At 36.1% G+C, this 20,935-nt stretch overlaps 1 protein-coding gene across 6 annotated transcripts in view; it reads left to right on the forward strand.

Moving 5' to 3' along the window:
• Positions 1-20,935, forward strand: part of DMD (dystrophin) — a 2,143,628-nt gene that overhangs the window by 1,035,673 nt on the left and 1,087,020 nt on the right. The gene's annotated exons all lie outside the window — the stretch shown is intronic.

Here is a 20,935-nt window from a genome sequence, read left to right on the forward strand (position 1 = left end):
GATAAAATTACAATTCTGTTTCCCTAAGGACAATTTGTGGTGATGTAGCAATATTTCTATATATACTATTGACAAAATGCCTTCTGAGATAGTGCAGAGGCCAAAACAATGCAGAGTTAATTGGTGGTACTTATTGACTTTTTTATGGTGTATGTTAATGGAAATGCAACATATGGATTACAACCAGTGTATAGTTTAATTGCAACTTGCTGTGTCTTTTGAGTATGCAGATAAAGATAAATTGGATTGTGGAGGTTATAATTTAGCTTAGAAAATGTACAGTTTAGATATAAGAAATGTTGCGTTTATGACACCAAATCTTAAGTATTTTTGCAATGTTTTTAGCTTGAATTGTTCATGTAGCAATTTTTCAATCAAGGAGATTTGAATTGTGGCCAATTTTTAATGCCAGAAAATACTGATTAAGATAGATGAAAGCAAAGAAAAAGGTAATTTGTTAAATAGTTCTGAGATTTCAATATGCTGGATTCAAAAAAGCAATACAATATTCAGCTTTACAGTTCTTCATTCTCCGATATTTTTGCAGAGAAAATATGCATTTTGATATTAAGAAAGTAAACATTTAAATACCTATGTATGTGTAAGCTATATAAATGTAGAAAATGAATAATTTAAAAATGTTGTGTAATTATGTGTATGTCAGTCAAACTTGTATGCACATCAGCGTTAACACTGGAGACAGAGGAAATGCATGGATTTCCAATCTGCCATCATACAGAAAATACATTTTGTAATAGCACGACAGTACATTTTGAGCTAATGCCACATCACTAGGTCTCTGACTTAAAGGCAGAAATATGTGTCATATAAGTTTTTCTTGGGGAGATGTATAAATCTTTTGCCATTACCGAAAATAACGGACACAAGGTAGTTAAATATTTTAAATATTTTAATGTTTTACTATGCAAATAATATCTACTCGTTATGAAAAGTAGAGCAATGTAGAAGTGTATATATACCTCCGTTCTACTCCACAGAGGGTAGTTGTTTTCGTATGGATTTTGGTACATATTACAGGTTGGCGTCCTTAGGAAGCCCACTCTGAGACGGAGATTAACATACATAATGTTTCCTAGGAAGTGCTTTTGGGAATCGAGCAACTGGTTTATGATGTGCCTTGGTATAGTTTTCTGCATGTTTCTTGTTCTTGAGGTCTGTTAAGCTTCTTGGACTGTGGGTTTATAATTTTCACCTAATTTAGAAATTTTAAGGCATTATTTAAAAAAAATATTTTTCTGTCCCCTTTTCTGGGACTCTGATTACACATATATTAGGATGTTTAAAGCTGTCCCACTCACTGATGTTCTGTTCTTTTTATTTTCAATCTTTAGTCTCTGTAATTCATTTCATATAATTTCTATTGTAAAATTGACTGATTTAACTTTTTTGCAATATCTAATTTTTAGTTAATCACTTCGAGTGTATATTTTTAACCTCAGACATTGTTTTGTGTGATTCAACACATAGTTGGAGAGTGATTTCGGTCTTTTTACACCTTTCATGGCTCTATGCAATGTGTCAATCTTTACCTTCTGGAAATGTGGGATACAGTTATAATAACTGTTATAATGTTCTTGTCTATTACTTTTAACATCTGTGTCTGTTTTGGGTCCTTTTCAATTAATTTTCCTCTTTATTATGCGTGTTATTTTCCAGCTTCTTTGGATGACTGGTAATTCTTGATTGGGTGTCAGACATTGTGACATACAACTTGTTGAGTATTGATTTTTTGTGCAGATAAATATTCTTGACCTTTGTTCTGGGACAGAGTTAATCTACTTGAAAACAATCTGATATTTTGAGTGTCTTCCTTTTTATACTTTGTGAGTTTTGCTCAGAACAGTCTAAGTCTAGGGCTAATTTTGCCTTATTACTGAGGCAAAACCCTTCTGGGTGTTTTCTCTGACACCCTGTTAATGATGATGTTTTGCCACCGTGGCTGGCAGAAACAGACACTATTCCCAGCCATATCTGAGCTCTGGTGATTGGTCCCATTAATCCTTTTGTATAGTTCTTCCCCTAATCATGTGTAGTTTCCTTACGTATATGAGCTGATCAGGACTCAGATGAAGCCTGAAACCTGAAAGGGAGCTCGCTGCAGGTCTCCAGCGTTCCCTCTCTGTGTATCCTCTCTGCTACTCTTCTCTGTGAACTCTAGCAACCATGGCTTCCTTGAAGTCCTAGCTCTATCCTCTCAAATCAAGGAGACCCCCTGGCTTTGTGAGAGTTCCTTCATCCTTTGTCTTGGCCTGGAACTCTCTCCACACAGTAAGCTGGGGGCAGCTGTAGCGCTCACCTTATTTGTTTCTAATTCCTCAGAGATCACTGTCTTCCATTGTCTGATGTCTAATGTCTTCAAAACCATTCTTTTATATATTTTTGTCCATTGTTAAAAGCTTTTTTAGCCAAGAGGTTAGATCTGTTCTCTGTTACTCCAACTTGGCCAGAAGCAGAAGTCCAAAACAAATGATTTTCATGTCATTTGATCTTTTGGTACATTTACTTTTATGCAATCTTGCAACTATATAACAATTTTAAATGCTTCGAGAATGTCTAAAGGTCCCTGCTTCTTGACAACATGGTTTAGTTGAAATTGATGAACATTGCATTAAAACGTTTTCCTGTAATTGGAGAATTTTTTTTCAAGACTCTCTTACTTAGTTCATTTTTTTTTTTTTTTTTACTCAATTTATCCATGGAATAAGAAAGGGATTATGGATGCCAGGGAAAAGTTTTTCTAGCTAAGAAAGTGTGAATAATATCACAAATTCACTAAAGAGTGAAGGTGTTTTTCCCTCGTGATTAGGAATGTCAAAAAGCGTGCACATGCTCATATATGTGTGCACACACGTGCACATAGATGCCTGAGGTTACCCTTTCATTTGGGTCCATCTCAGAAAAAGAGTCCAGAAAGATACTGTAAGTCAATATCGCTGATAAGACACATGGGATCTTTGGTAATTTCAACTGTGTTAGCCATCATCATTGTTGATTAATTAACAATAAATGAGATTTTAAATTTTTGCTAGAAAACTATTTTAGGAAACAGAATGAGGATGGTGCCTTCTAGCAGCAGACATATTTGTTGGCATGAACCAGTAATACGGATACTTTGAGGAAAATCAACCAAGCAGCCCACATACTAAACAAATACGTACAGGAGTGCACTGGAGTTTAAAGCCTTCTATGTATAACTATCAGCAAAGGATCTAGATATGAAATAGAATTTTAAAAATGTACATGTTGTCAGCTTGCCTATATATATTTGTATCAAACTACATTTTATCTTTTTAACTTTCAAAAGAACTAATCAGTATCCTACTTATACTTCATGTCACCATTCAAAATAAAGTGACTACCGATACCAGAAAGATGATCTGGTTCCATGCAACTCAATTATTTTCTTTCTCTGTCACAAGTGCATGATAAAATTAAACATATACATCGTATTTTTCAAGATATTCCAAAAATGTCATGCCACCAGAGTGAACCTTTTTTAAAATATCACATTTTTACATGAGAAAATATCAATTATGTGCTATAAGATTTGATTCGTTAATAAATTCATTCAATTATGTATGCAACTCTTTATGTAGTCATTCAACTACCAGTCATTGAATGCATTTGCAAAGTTTTATCACTCACAAAAATATTGACATGCCATATTAGGCTCTAATAGAAGTTTAGAAGATTGGCTAAGTGGTTAGAAGCCACATTCAGGAAGTGTGGGTTCAAATCCCAGCTCCTTTGGCGTAATAGCTACAGGATCTTGGGAAAGTGTCTTAAGTCTCTCCATGTCTCTGCTTCTCTTTCCTTAAATAGGAATAAAAATGAGACATACATAAAGCACTTAGAACTGCATTTTCCACAAAATAATTACTCATTAAATGTAAGATATTATAATTAATCATGCTTCATAAGTGATTAACCTATACCTATAAAAACAAACAACAAACCAACGATACCATGTTTCACCCAAAATAAAACCTACCCAGACAATCAGCTCTAATGCATCTTTTGGAACAAAAATTAATAAGACACAGTAGTATAGTATATCATATCATATCATATCATATCATATATCATTATCATATCATATCATATCATAGTAAATTGTATTATAATATTATATTATATATTATATCATATCATATCATATCATATTATAGTAAAATAAGACCGGATCTTACATTAATTTTTGCTCCAAAAGACCCAATAGAGCTGATTGTCCGGCTAGGTCTTTAAACCTTATTTTTATGAATTATAATATTTTATCAAAGTGTAGCTCTTGGCTTAGGAATTGAAGAAAATTCCAGTTCAGGCAAACACATCCTCCTCAGATAGCTGACACTTCTGCCTACTCTTTTCACAACTAACAAAAAGAAATATTAATGGGAGTTTTCAAAGAGAAAGCTGAACACCATGAAGGAAAGTTATGAAAATAATCTTAACTCATCGGTGTGCCAACAAGTACCTTGAGAGAAAACAGAAAAGTGGAAATCATAGCATGCCCTAATATTTAGCTATACATGTTCAAGTATAGAAAGAAATACGTTTTAGAACATGAGCTGTTATTTAATGGGGTTCAAAATTCTTGAAGTTGACAGTAGAAATGATAAAAATCACCATGAGTTTGAGTATTTAAGAGTGGAATATTCTTGCTATTAGTAGAAATGGAGCCTGTTTATATTATAGGATAATGCAATTTTGTGAACCGTATTACAAATTATCAGCACTTTTCTAAAGAATGTTCACATGAGCTTGAGACCTTGCAATCTAAGAAATTCCATTTGAAATCAACCTAAAAATGTCAACAAAGTGGAGTTGGTTAGATAAAACTTTTTAGGCTTTAAATCAACAAATGTTAAGCAAGCATAGGGAGTGAAACAACAGTGTGTATCTTGGCAAAAGTTAACTGCTGTTTTTAGGTAAAATGCCTTCTTAATATTAATCAGTTTTTTGCTTTATCTTTCTATATTACTGTGTTTTACTTTTCCATAATATATGTAATATGGTGGATCTGCATTATATTTTTATATATTACTGTAAATAAATTTAATTAAAATTGATTACTTTGTAACATAATGATACATTTCAATTCATTATGATTAAGGATACGTAAGTCAACCTAAATTAAATATGTAATATTGTAATGTTCATGTTCACCATCAAATCTGGAAAAAACTTTTAGTTTAGATTCATGTTCTAATTAAGCAAGATACACTTTTCCTTTTCCCAAACGGAAACTTGCATGGAGAATGGAAAATTACATATAAACTGTGTAGTTATAGCATGAGAACATTACCGTGATCGCTCAGATGAGGAAACAAATGGGAAAAAAAGGGGCAGGAGTATCTTGGAATTGGGGAGAAGACGAAAAAATTAGAGTCTAAGGGTGTCAAAGACAATTTCAGCTACTCTTCAGTTCTGCCTTACCTTGGCTATTTGTGATGGAAGAAAACTCTAAAGAACTTTGTAAAAGAGGACCCAATTCTTACAAGTTTAGTATTCACAGAGCATATTGGAGTTGGGTAACTCCTGCCCAAAAGTTTGAGACAAGCGAGTCCATGGAAAGGCTCTTCTCCTCTTAATGGAAATACTCAGGGTTTCTAAATCTTCTCATCCTGCTTTCTGAGCTTGCAACCCAGAAAGCCCTCAAGTAGCAGGTGCCCTCATTGAAAAACCACTGGCTTGCCCAGAAATGAGAGGTGCTAAATGGATGTGCATAGGTCCCTGATACTATGTGCTACAGAGTGAGTTTTTGTATTTTGATTTCGCTGTGCTTTAATACCTCTTTGGTACTCTACTCCTTCAAAGGACTGTATAGGAAGTAACAGAGTTTGAATTAATATGGATGAAATCTAAGGCTATCTAGAAAAAGGCATATGGTGTAAAAGACCAAATTAAACACAAATATGTTTTCTATATAGTCAGTTTTTACAGTGCTGATGTCAGCAGCTGGCTGGTGAGTTTGACGGCTTCTTAACAGCCACACTGCTGGTACTCAAATGCTGATAGAAACTTTTATGGAAAAATCACTGCAGTAAAAATGTCTGCCATCTGTTGCCCTTCGTTGGGACCCCAGTGTTAAGAATAATTTGTACTATTGCTGGCTCTTTATATTTCCCCAGCAGTAATAAAGTTTCATAAGATTTCATTTGGTGGTCACAGAGCTATCCTGGATTTTGTAACTAGAGGACGTTTACTCACATAAGGGAATCAGCATGAAAATTTACTGCTAAGAGAATTTGTCTCTAGTCACTTGCTTTAGGGTTACAGCGATGTATAAATATGGAACTACATCTTAGGGTGAGCTTTTCAATGTTTTTAGCGGGCGGTGGCATGAGAATTCAGTCTCTTAATACAGTTAAACAGTTGGGCACTTCATTCTTTCGTAAATATTGTTAGTCTTTTATTGCCGCCTAGAAACTGCTCTACAACTTCTTGGCTCCCATGCATCTTTTCAGAAGTAGTAAATAACAGATTTATTGGGAGTTTGGCACAGTGCAGACCTTCAGAGAGGGGCTCTAAATTGTTGCCCATCAAATGTGTCTTTCATAAAATAAGTATATTAAAATAATTGGATAATTCCAATGGCCTGTTCTTAAAGTTCTGTTGTCCAGTGTGGCAATTTAGGAAGATGACAGATTGCCATCCATTACTGAAAAGAAGCAAGAACCAAAACGATAACTTACTGTAATAACCCCAGTAATAAAGAACTGCTTAAAATGCATGAAAAACATGTCATCCTTAAGGGATCCCCATTCTTAGAGTAAGAGATTATAAAGAGAGTAAGACTCTACCCAAAAAAAGTGAAGCATGCTAACTGCAAATACCAAATTGGAAAAAAACAAAGTCACATCAACATAGAGGCAATGTGAAGCAGAAATTATTACTTAATGAAACATCAGATTAAAGTTAATATAGGTAATTTTCATGAAGTACAGTATTTTGCGAAGAAGATGTTTCGGCTGCACTGATCTTCTTGTTTCTTCTTGCATACATTTTACTATTTCTTCCAATACTCGTTCCTACCATTAACCTTTTTATTTTTACCTGGGGTTCTACCCTGTCCCCCAGTCCTTAACCCCTATGTCTCAATCCCCTCCCTCTCAGGATTTTTGGATACTTCTCTTTATTTATATATGTCCATCCTCTAATGTTACCTTCTTAGACGTGCCTTTCATAATCCCTCCTATCTTAAAGAGCTGTCACATCACACACACACACATATACCCCCCCCACACACACACACACAGAGTCTTAATTTTTCTCTCCAAATTGTCCTGCCTAACTTTCTTCCTAACACGGTCAATTGCTGAAATTGTAATATGTGTTTGCATGTGTATTATCTGTCTTTCCCACTAGAATGTCAACCTTGTAGGGACCTTATCTTCTTGGTCACCAATGTGTCCTCAATACTTAGAACAATCTTTTCACGTAGAAAACATGGAACACTCTTTGTAAGGAATGATTGCATAAATGAAAGAATTATATTTTCACTGTATTAGTCACCTAGGCAGACTATCCCCGACTTGTCATTTCTTCCATTTTTACCCCATCCTCTATCCAGGAAAGCCTCCTTTACATTGGGCTGCACTTTCCCTTTATTTGTACAGAATATTTGAAATTCTACTGTTTGCTGGCTTCATTCTCTACCCTTTCGGTGTATCATAAATACAAGAATCCATTCAATAAACATTTAGTGGGAGCCTACTGTGTGCAAGGTAGACACTTCGCTTGCTACTAGAGATACAGAGTTGGCAGAAAGCTCCCTTGCTCTTAATAAATGCACAGGCTCGTGAGTTCAGCATATTAAAGCCAAGAAACACATGACCATATATAAACACTCCAGAAAAGTCCTGGAGCCGGCTTAGGGAAATGGAGGTATTTTTTTCTTTTTCTTTTCTTTTCTTTAAATTAAAATTTATTGGGGTGACAATGGTTCGTAAAGTTACATAGGTTTCAGGTGTACAATTCTGTAATACATCATCTATATCTTACATTGTGTGTTCACCACCCCAGAGTCAGTTGTGGGATCAAATATATGGTGATGGAAGGAGAACTGACTCTGGGGGGAGTATTTTTTTCTACAGCTGTTCTTTGTGTCCCCTAGTCCTTGACACTCCCCCATTGCACCCATGGGATTCCCAAACTCAATTGGGAAAAGATGACTTTGGGAACTAGGAAAGAACAATATTGTGAAAGGCAGCATTAGGAACGAGCTAGCTCTGACCAAGTCATACAAAGAGAGTGAGAAAATGTTCTGACATAAGTTGTACATTTTGAACAATGGTAAAACTGACAAATTATAGTACAAGAGGCGTGTTTACAGATGAGCTGGTTCAGGATGTACTATTCATCAAGCTGGATAAAAAGTATCTAGTTATAAGAATGGTAAATCATCCTACGATATAACCGAATTACTGGTAGAAACCAGAGACTGGGATTGTTTGCAGACATCATCATTAAGGAATTTTAAAATCCTTGCTCTTTTGTGAGGCTGTAATTGACAGAAGTTTACTGGCAATGAGTCTGTGTTAAGGCATTCCAATCAAAACTAATAAGGAAGAAAGATTTAGGGACATTGTTACTAAAAAAATAGTAGCTCTATCTGATGTGAATGCATATCTGTATGGTGGCATGTTTCCTCTTGAGGCTTTATTGATTCACTATTACTTTTTATTTGTCAATAGATAATTTTAGTATAACTTTATAGTCCTTCCAGTGTCAGTTCCTTCCTTGTCCTAGATTCAGCCATTCATTTGAGGAATATTTCAGAAAAATGAATGTGCTACCATTGAACCTAGGACTTCTTGTGGCACATTGAGCTGGTTATTATTAGGAGTAAATATCTCACTTATGACATCTCTCAGAGGCAAGGAAATGAAATGAAGTTTAATACGATACATATTACACATATTGATCCGATGAAAATTAAATTCTTTAGAAGAGCAATCTTATGGGGCCAAATCCTGCCAGCCGCCTGTTTTTGTGTATAAATTGTATGGGAACTCTACCACCCTTATTTACAAATCATCTATGGCTGCACTCTTCCCACAAAGGCAGAGTTAAGTAGTTACCACAAAGAGTGCATGGCCTGTAAAGGCCAAAATATTAACTATGTAGCTCTTAAGAGGAACAAAGTTTGCTAACTCTTGCTTAAGAAGCTAGAATAATAAGAAAGTTAAGGTAAAAGCACAAGTACCCTTTTTACCCTCTCTTTAAACATTCTTTGTTGCTTGGTACAACAGCGATGGACTGGGGCCATGCACATAAAACAAATTGAAAGTTATGGTAACAAAAAAAGGAAATCAAAATAAACTTGTTATGTAAGGCAACTTTCAACTCCATGTATTAAGAGAAGGGGGTTAGTTAAAATAAAAAGAGGTTTTAAAAGAAGTTAAAGAGTGTAGGCTGGATTTAGTCATTTTGAAGAGTATATAGCAACTGTTCTCCTTACCGACAGTACCACCGTTTCTTCTGGAGTACCTGAACAATCTTAGTGGGACAATAAATCAAGTACAGTGGTACCTCGGTTTTCGAACGTAATCTGTTCTGGAAGACCGTTCGAGTTCTCAAACTTTTGAAAGCCAAGGCACGGTTTCCCCATAGAAAGTAATGCAAAATGGATTAATCTGTTTCCAGACCTTTAAAATCAACCCCTAAAACTGCAAATTTAGCATGAATTTTACTATCTAATGATACCATAGATCCATAAAATTTACAGCATTTGTAAACTGAAATGTTCATCAACAGAGACGTTCGAAAACCAAGGTACCACTGTATTCTGTCAAAGAGAGTTCTAGATGTCATTCTGCCAGAACCTTTCTCTCACCATCTCAGTGGTCCTAATTAGGCATATCCTAAGTTTGGCCAATCATATTTTTTCTGGAGACTTTTAATCTTGTGGTAAGTGATAAGGCTGAAGTTCATCCATTCTAATGAGAATGTCTGGTCATGACCCACAAGCTGCTCCTGCTGTGGGGACCCTCTAGAGTCCCACCTGTTCCAGGCCTGATTCTTTGATTTTTACCTCCAATCCTGTGAACCCCTCCATTTCCTAACCTTGATTCGCCTTATTGGCAGAGACAGTTTCTGTTGCTTCTAAAGGAAGAACTCTAATGAAAAGCTAGTGTCATCGGAGAAATACTTCTAGCTGGGCCCCTTTTAGAAAGAAGTTTGAGTCCCCTTGAAGAGCCTGCAAAACACAACCATTTGCATGTAATGAACAGTTTGCAATACTTGGAGATTGATGTGCAATTTCTGTTTGACAAGAGAGAAACAATTAGGATCAAGTGTGGTCGTATATTCCAGAATACCAATGTTGTTTCCACACTTTAAGTGTTGTTGGATCATTATATGAGATTCATAATTTTGTCCTGTTGTACCCACTTTTGCATTCCCATTCAGTTGTAATTTATTATACCCTATTAAAAGTTTTTAGGTAATTTGTTCTTATTGCTACTCAGACATTAAAATGTCTGCAGGCTGTGAAAATGAATAAATTTAATGTGCTAGCATAGTTCTCCAAATCCTGGCATTACAACTAATAGTACAGGCTTATATTGTATTATAAATCCTAGTTAATTAACATGGACTTCTTTTGAAAATCCCATTTTGCTGCTATTTTTAGATAACACATTTTCCAAACCTTTTTATCCTTAAATTTCTATTTGTTTTAAATAATATATGGCTTTTGTATGTGTTTACAAAAGGACAAGGTATGTATTTTTAAATATTAATAATGGATTGCTGAAACAACCTTAACTTTAAAACCACATAATTGTTTAAAAAAATGTATGGCATAGTTTTAATGGAGGATTATGAACATTTGTTTAAGATGTATGATATAATGAGCAAACTCTACCAATCTGTAGTTCATAAGAATTTGCAAATTTACTTTCTTAACCAGGGCTATCCCTGAGATACTATCAAGAACAGAAATTTCAAAATCGAATTTTAAGATGTCCGGATAAGACGAGTATATGACACCAACCACTGCACAATGCATGGTGCTTAGGAGGCCACCAATTAGTTGTCCCACCCAAGGGAAGTATCTGCCCATAAGCTTACTTGTCTTTTAGTGAACTGGTGTACCACCACTAAGTTCTAGTTTGTTATTTAGTCCAGACAATTCCTTTTATTTCAATTAACCTTTAAAATCAATACATTTATTCAGCAAACCTTTACTTTGGAGCTACTCTTGTGTCAGACTCTGTGCTAGGTGCTCAGGATGTTGAAATTGACACAGTCCCAATCTACTCACAGAGAATCCAAGGTTTACTGACATCGATGGACATTTAAACAATTGAAACATGAATGGCCTATTCAGTAGATGGCTATTTAAGCAATGAAAATAACATCTAAGAGGCATCACAGAGATAGGTACAACATCATGGAAGTCGGGGAAGGGATGACAAAAGCAGTCACTACTGGCCAGAAGGTTTGGAAGAGTTTCACAGAGGAGGTGATAAGGGAAATAAGTGAGACACGCTACATCCAGAAAAAGGGGGGGAAAACATTTGAAAAGTAATGGTATTGTGGAAAATTGTGATACAATTAGGACACGATAAGTGATGCTCTTGGTCAGATTATGGATGCATGGAAGGAAATTGTAAGAAATGATGTTGAGGACATAATTTCCTTTTCTTGTTAGTTATATTTGGGCTTGGTTTGGTTTGGTTTTTCAACCTAGCGGGCTAGTATTTTCCAAACTGTGCATCGTGAAATCAATTTGTGCATCACCACCAGCATTTATTCTGGGTGGAACAAAACAGAAAATATCAGGATCCATCGCACATACTAAAGTATTGTATCATGGGGTTTTTTTTTGTTTTAATTTGTGTGTGTGTGTGTGTGTGTGTGTGTGTGTGTGTGTGTGTGTGTGTGTGTTGGGTTATTTCTGACTGAGTATCACAAGGTAGTACTATGCTGAATGTAAGGGAAGAATTTAGTTTAAAATAATTAAGAAGCTAGTTTAGGAAATGGATAATTTGGGAAGATGATATGAAATCAATTTTGCAAAAACATGCCCAGAAAAATGTCATTGAAGATTTATTTAATTGTAGTAGCTTATAAAGTTGATTTTAATGTTTCGCTATTTTAAGGCATATTACTTGATGTGACTGTCAAAAGAAAAAGAATCCCAGCAAGATAAGCAGAAAAGGTATTTTTATAACTCTTTATAAAGACTCAGAAAGGTTAAATATTTTATCCCAAATTGCAAGGCTAATAAATGAAGGCCTTGGGATCTGACGGTTTACTGATCATCAGCTAGAAGTTAATGTTCTGTACGTACGTACATATGTACGTGCGTACGTAAGTAAATAATAGCTCTGTCTAATCACTATTGAGGAAATGAATAAAGAGAATAATACCGCTCTCTATAGGACAAGGCCCTCCTAAGAGGCCTTAAGAATGTTACGTGATAAAGATGAAACTTCTTTTATCCAAACAAATGCTATTTAGTGATGAGTATAATCCTAATTAAACCCATCTTATCGTGTTATTATCAGTAAGGATGAGATATAGCATCTTTATTTGAGTCGCAGTATATCACATTCAGAGTATTAAAAGGGGTTATTTTTTTTTATGAAAGATAGTCTTAGTGTTGTTAATGATGACAATAACATTAATCACGACCTAACAAGGCACTTGATAATTTATAAAGCGCATTGAATTACATTATCATTCTCATATTCATCTCTTGTTGAGATATAGGTTTAGGGGGGGTGTCCTTTATTGCTATAAGATACAGGTGCCAGAGGGAACAGAAGATGTATGGCTAATCATTTATCTCTCCCTGATTTGGAACAAAAGTCAGGTTTTGTCAGGAGAGCAGAATTGGGTTAGCTCCTGTCATATGTGGAAGACATGGGCTTTGTGTTGTGTGTAGCAAGGGCTGATATTCTCTAAGAAAACCTTGACAGCGAATGCCCTAGGATTTTGTCATTGCCTCCCTTTCAGAACACCCTTAGAAGAAAAGCCACCATGACACATATAGTCCCTTCAGGGCAGAATTGTTTCCCCTTAACGTTAGATAGCTGTGGGTTCAGCATCCTTTTGCTCAGTCACCCTATTGTGTGGATTGTCAGGACGGTGCTGCATACCAGAGTTCCGATGTGGAGCCAACAATGCTTTCTTTGCACAGTGGTCTGAGAGCTGGTTGGGAGGCAGATGAGGTGGTGAGGAGTCCATGGCAGCTCCAGCACTCAAGGAAGTTGGTCTCGTTCAGAGAGAGAGAGAGAGAGAGAGAGAGAGAGAGAGAGAGAGAGAGAGAGAGAGAGACAGAGAGACAGAGAGAGAGAGAGACAGAGGCAGAGAGAGAGAGAGAGAGAGAGAGAGCGAGAGAGAGAGAGAGACAGAGAGAGAGAGAGAGAGAGAGAGAGAGAGAGAGAGAGAGAGAGATGAATAAACCTCAAAGTTGGTGTTAACACAATTCTTTTCCAATTCTGTGTTCACGGTATTTACATAGTCCTGTGGGAACAGAAAGGAAGGGATGATGAGCTTTGTCTGGGAAGGCCGAGGAATTCCTCACCATGAGCAGGCAGCTTTATCAGGGAGAGAGAGGAAAGAAAGAGTGCCCTTGACCATGAGAACACATGTTCAAAGGCCAGAGAGCCTCATGGAATGGAGGGTTTTAGGAGAATGGAAATGCCTTTAAGTGGTAATACCTTAGGGAGCTCAGGGTCCCCGGTGGAGGGTGGTAACACAGGCTGGGTGGGCAGGTTTGGGATGCTTCGTGAAGGACAAATATGATACACACAGCAGCCTGTGCTGTAGCCTGGAAATAACCACTACAGAATATATTTAAACAGAGGAATGTGTGGACAAGACTTGTGATTTTGAAGATAAGCTTCTTTAGGATACTTACGGTTTCTTGTATACCTCCTAGGTTTTTACGTTATAATTTTCATGAGAAATTTTCAAGGAAAACTGCAGCTCAGCATACATGAAAAAGTGTGGCTTCTGTTCATTATTAGAGGAATGTAGTTGACAGATTTTGTGATGCTGTTATGCTTATTTTCTTTCCAGACATTCCAAATGTAAACGGATTTTAAATGGTTTATTTCTACTTCAGTATGAATCCAAAGGTGTTGTGTGTGTGTGTGTGTGTGTGTGTGTGTCTGTGCGCATGTGTGTGCGTGCTTTTGTGGTCTGTTTAAAAATAAAGCAGCAAATGTGATTCAGATGGACTTAATGTGGTCATAAAATACCTCAGGAGTCTTACTTTGAAAGAGACCATTTCTCTAAAAATATAGATTGGACGTTCTATTTTTTTTTTTATCTAAAGAACAAAATAAATGAACAAATGAAACAGAAACAGACTCATAGATACAGAGAACAAACTGATGGTTACTAGGTGGGAGGAGGCTTGGGGGACCGGATGGAAAAGGGGAAGAGATGAAGAAGTACAAACTGGTAGTTACAAAATTGTCATGGGGATGTAGGGCACAGCATAAGGAATACAGTCAATGATATTGTAACTATGTATAGTGCCAGGTGGGTACTAGACTTCTGGGGGGGGATCACTTTATAAATCATATGGCTGTCTAACCACAGTGCTGTACACCTGAAACTAATATAAAATAATATTGAATGTCAACTGTAATTAAAAAAAATAGTCACGGGGATATAAAGGACAACATGGGGAACAGGGTCAATAGTACTGTAATAATCTTGTACAGTGTCAGATGGGTAACAGACTTATTGGGGTCATCACTGTGTTGTTTTGTACACCTGAAACTATTAAAAAAATTAAGCATACGTCTACAAAAACAATATATAGGGAGGGCACTAATGTTATTTGGCGTATCGTTCTCAGCTTTGCCCAAATCAGATGGGAAGCTCTTGCTGCCACAGGAGGTCATGCTGCTGAGTGCTTACCACCAGCATGGGCTTTTAGCTGGTTGACTTTTGCTGTCTCTCTGACTTTTTCACGTCTCTCCATATAAAAATTAAATAAGTGTTTATAGAGGACTTACTGTGTGCTATATACCATTCCAGGAAATAAGGATCCAGCAGTGAACGAAGAGAAGTGTGCATTCTCAAAACAGAAGTAAAGGAAGCTCTGTATAGTGATATTCCTGTCTTTAATTTCTTCTTTTGAAATAAATATTCCTCTTTGAGAAATATGGTCCCTCATAAGCTATAACTGCCAACACTTCCATAATCATTTATCAGTTATTGGGGATCTCTATCTTTTTTATTATTAAAGTTTATTGGGGTGACAATGGTTAGTGAACTTACATAGGTTTCAGGTGTACAGTTCTCTAATACATCATCTATATACCACATTGTGTATTCACCACGCAGAGTCAGTTCTCCTTCCATCACCATATATTTGATCCCCTTTACCCTCATCTACCGCCTCCCTCCTCCCTTACCCTCTAGTAACCACTAAACTATTGTCTGCCTATGAGTTTTTGTTTCTCATTTGTTGGTATTGTTCCTTTGTTGTTTTCAGTTTTATATCTCACATATCAGGGGGATCTTATGGTTCTCGACTTTTTCTGTCTGACATATTTTGCTTAGCATGATAATCTCAAGATCCATCCATGTTGTCGCACATGTCAGTATTTCATCTTTTCTTAGGTTGAGTAAGTATTCCATTGTGTATATTTACCACGTCTTCTTTATCCAATCATCTATCGGGATCTCTCTCTTTTGGCTGATGATAACTTGGAAGTCCAACCCTCTCACTGCACAGAACTGTTAATGAAATAGGGAAGTGACTGATTACCCTCTGTCACTGCTGAAAGCTCACAATAAGAAAGGGCCACAAACAAGGGGCTAGGAGGCAGGGCAGCCCATCCAGAGGATGGGAAGAGAGGAGGGAAGAATAAAGGATGTGGGAGATGAAGGGTCATCCCCTGCAGTGGGAAATTAGAACTATAATGGGAGTGAAAAAGTTATCTTCAGCGTCTTCCCTAGACAATCTGGCTTTTTTTGCATGGTCAACATCTCACTCATTCTCTCATTTATTTTTCAAATAACGCAATGAAATAAGAATTATTACTTAAATCCAAATTCTGGAGAGTTAAGGAACTTTCCAGGAGGCAATCTATCACCTTCTTGTTAGGAGGTCTTAGAATTTGCAAAGACATTGTTCTATCCTTCAGAGGAAACCCCAGACTGAGGCAGCGATGTAATCACTAATGGTGGACCTGTCCAATAATGGAACAAAGGTATTTTACCGTGAGCAATATTCTTAAAATGCCTGTGATCTGCCTCACTTTGAAGTGTCCATATATGTAAATTCTAAAGTTCTCGTGTGTCTTGTAAGTTCTAACAGCATTAGATCAACACTGAATTAAGCCAAGCTTTCTTAGTGGGAGAGATATATTCATGGTCTGGCTTCTGGGGTCTCCTCCAAGCAGAGAAGTGTTTTTCAGAATGTCCTGATCATAAGAGTCATGATACGGGTCTCTCACTAGAGCTGCAGTGTCCATTTCATTGGCCACTTGCCACATGGCATAGATACTAAGCTCTTGAAATGTGGCTCGTCCAAATATAAGATTGACTGTGAGTCTAAAATGCACAGTGGGTTTTGAAGAATGAGTAAGGACATAAAAGGAAGTACACTATCTCATTACATGTTAAAATGATAATAATTTGTCATATTGGATTCAATAAAATATATTATTAAAAGTCAATTGACCTGTTTCATTTTCCTTTTTGAATGTGGCCATTTGAAAATTTAAAATTACTTGTGTGGTTTGCATTCCATTAGTCAGCGCTGCTCTGGAGAGTCTGGTTTGCTCAGTTTGAATGAAGTCCTATTTATTAAGGCCCCAAGTGATTTTTTTTTTAATCAGAAAACTATGGGACACAGTGTAGGGGAATAAATAAGTGATGCTTATTGTGATCAATGATAGGAAAAGCTGATTGGAGGAGAAAGGATTAGGGAATGTCCCTTTTTCCCAACATCACCCCATTCTCAGTTAGTTTTTTTTTTTTTTTTTTTTTTTTTTTTATTTCCCTTCTTTCATCCCAAGGCAAAATTGCACCATTCACAGATGTTGTTTTGACTTAGGAAACGACTCTGAAGTGTCAACAGCAGCCTTAGCTCTCCTCCAGGTTTTTCCATTTAAGAAAGCAGCTGAAGATTGGGGTACCTGTATAATCTGTGGAATAGTTGTACGGGGGGTATGTTTTTGAGGTAGGAGCTACAGATGCTTCTGATATGCAGCTCTAAATGTTCCAAAAGTTCACACAAGACTGAAATATGTGGAATCAGCATTATTTCGTAGTTCTCTGCTTGCACATCCTCACTTCCTCTAGCGGCTCACAGCACCCCACAGGACTCAGTGAAAACGCACTCATTCCAAAGGGAAAAACAAGTGGAGTTGGCCAGAGGGAGTGTTTGCAACTATCAAAGCTTAAGTGACTGTGGAGGGTCTCCTGTAGTTTACCCAAGTTGAAATTAGCGGTCCAACTCCTAGTTGAACTACTAATTATTGATACCTGTCTTGATGGTGCCTGAGGAGAAAGGTTGTCAAAGGGAATTGATGTTCAAATTATAGCATGAATCGTGGTCATGGAAATTATTGATTGGTAGTCAATATTTGCTATTCTTTCATTTATATTATGAGAAAGCAGTGTAATGAACTTGCCTCTCACTGCCCTGACTTGCTTTACTCATCACATTCACAAAAAGCAAATGCCAATACGCATATATGTTTCATGTTTCTAAAGTTTAGTGTACATCACTTTGCTACTGATCGAAAAGAAAACACTCTATTGATTGCAAAACTGTTTCATCTTTAGTCACTTAGATTCCTTTGTATGGTATTCATGATTTTGCATGCATGAAGTTAGAATTTTATATACGGTATTTTTTTCCCCAAACAAATGTTTATGTTTTCAGATTATAAATGTATTATTACAGGCCAATTGGGGACATTTTGGGTAATAGGGAAAAATATAGAGGAAATTCATAATTCCACCACCTCGTATCAAAGGGAATTGTTTTTAAGAAACAATTTTCTTGTAAATCATGGTGAATGCATGTTGGATTTTATTTAATGCATTGAGGCCACCAGGAGTAAGACAAAACAGGTTCAAAAGAGGATACAAGAAACAAATGCTACTATAATCAATGAATTTAAAGAAAAAGAATTCTGGAAAAATATTGGTAAATTAGATTCAAAACGGGTTAATATCCTACAGCCTTTGGGGTTATATTCTCCAGTGATAAAAAGTCATTTGCATCATTTCCATTTTCTACAAATTAGCATTTAACTTTATAGAGGTTGTAAAGTGTCTGGACCCAAAGTAATAGTGAATAGTAAGTCAAATATATTTGTGTTTTTCTGGAAGTGTAGAAGCCTTTTGGAGGGTGGGGGGGCATATTACATAACACCCCACTGTTATTTTAAAACATATACAATCATCCTTTGGCCTGACCTTCAAGTTTTGGATATCTTTTTCCTTAAACTAAAAATAACTACCGTCAACTTTTAAAATGTTCCTCCTATTCTTTTTCCGATGGATTTTTGGAATATAGTTGAAATGTGCTGTATGTTTATCATCAATTTTCAATTCTACTGGAAAAATGTAAAGATGTTCATCAATCACTATAACTCACATGTTCACTACTCCTTAAGTGTTAAAGAAAATATATGAACAACACAGTCTCACACTTTCAGGACACGGTGTTTCTAAAAGTCTTGATACTTAAAATTAAATAGCACCTCTTCTTGTATAAAAAGTGTGACAATTAGGTGCTTCCTATAACCACACAAAAAGACTTGTGATTCCAGTCACAAAAAAAGCCACGTGTGTCAATAGGAACAAATATAGCTATAATACCTCTCTAAACAGTAAATCAAGTTGCTTCACTCACCTTTTTTTAACCACCATGATGATAAATGGAAAGCAGTTGATTTGGCGTCTCTGAAATTACTCTCTCTATAAGTTTTGCTACATGTCATTACAAAACCCTTTGGGAAAGCTACCTTGTGATATAAGAAACTATTACATGGTTTAGCTAAATGAATTGCAGGAATGGGGCTTAGGATTTTAACATACAAATTACATGGGAGTCCCATCCAGGAAGCTATATGAAAGCATGTATTTAACAGTAATACTTCTTTTTCTAAAACAGCCTACTGCCTTATTATAATCCACAAGAAAAATTATATAGCAAACTTCTGCAAGCAAATAGGATTTTAGGGGTAGGTCAAGAAGAATATTGAGAGTTAGAAACATGTTCACGCGTTCCGTAGGTTCAGATCCAAAAGTCAGGGCTCATAGATCTGTTTGTGTAAAATATACCGTGTTTACCCGAAAATAAGACCTAGCTGGACCATCAGCTCTAATGCGTCTTTTGCAGCAAAAATTAACATGAGACCCAGTCTATTTTAATATAATATAAAACCGGGTCTTACATAACATAATAATAATACATAATATAATATAATTAATATAATATAATGTAGTGTAATATTATATAATACAGGGTCTTATAACACTTTTTGCTCCAAAAGTCTCATTAGAGCTGATAGTCCGGCTAGGTCTTATTTTCGGGGAAACACGGTCGTTTCATGGTTGACAAATGCCAGTAAGTTTTTTTCAGCAGTACATAGTTTAAAATTGAATTTTTACATAGGACAAATATCTGTAGATTTGTAGTGTTTTATTTTTATTATTTTAAGGAGGCCATAGCTCACAGTGGCCCATGCAGGGATCAAACCAGCAACTTTGGTGCTACCCGCACCATGCTCTAACCAACTGAGCTAACTGGCCACCCCTGATTTGTGGTGTTTTAGAGCTGCAAGGAACCAGAATCACCTCTATCAATTTAGTTCATCAAAAATTTTCAGAGTCGCTACTATGTGGCAGGTCGGTGTCAGCGAATCAACAAAAGATAGGGACAAGTTCAGGGCTTCTAAACTATGTACGTTATGTCCCCCTTCTGCAGTGTAGTGAAACCTATGAACTTCTTAGAATAATGATTTTAAACAGAGATATAAATACATAGAATAAAAAGGACACTAATTGAATATCATTGCAAAAATAGGTTTCACTGTTATGATATGGTACTATGTGTGCTTCTTTATTAATACATTAAACAATAAGATCTAGAAACAGGTTTAATAAGTACAACAGTTTCCTTTTTTGTGGTAACAACGTGTAACATGAGATCTACCCTCTTTAAAAACTTTTAATTTATGTATTTTTTTCAATTACAGTTGAGGTACAATATTATATTAGTTTCAGGAGTCCAACATAGAGATTAGATATTTATATAACTTACGAAGTGATCACCCAATAAATCTAATACTCATGTGACACCATACGTAGTTCTCACAATATTATTGACTATATTCCTTATGCTGTACTTTACAGGTCCATGACTGTTTTGTAACTACCAATTTGTGCTTCCTAATCCCATTTCACGTCCTGTCCCCCAAACCCCCCTCCCATCTGGCAACTGTCAAAGTGTTCTCTGTGTCTGTGAGTTTGTTTCTGTTAGTTTGTTCATTTTTTTTTTTTTTACATTCCACGTATAAGTGAAATCATATGGCATTTGTCTTTTTCTCTCTGACTTACTCCACTCAGCACAGTGCCCTCTAATTCCATCCATGTTGTTGCAGATGGCAAGATTTCATTCTTTTTTATGGCTGAATAATGTTCAATTGTATATATGTACCACTTCTTCTTTATCCGTTAAACCACTAATGGATACCCAGGTTGCCTCCATATCTTAGCTATTGTAAGTAATGCTGCAATGAATGTAGGGATGTACATGTTTTTTCTAGTCAGTGTTTGGGTTTCTTTGAATAAATATCCTAAAGTGTGATTTCTGGGTCCTTCTTTGTTTCTTGTTATAGGCTTTGTCTTAAAGTCTTTTTTGTCTGGTATAAGTATTGCTATCTCAGCTTTTGTTTGTTTGTTTCCATTCATG

Source organism: Rhinolophus ferrumequinum, chromosome X, assembly GCF_004115265.2.
Source record: "Rhinolophus ferrumequinum isolate MPI-CBG mRhiFer1 chromosome X, mRhiFer1_v1.p, whole genome shotgun sequence".
Lineage (NCBI taxonomy): Eukaryota > Metazoa > Chordata > Mammalia > Chiroptera > Rhinolophidae > Rhinolophus > Rhinolophus ferrumequinum.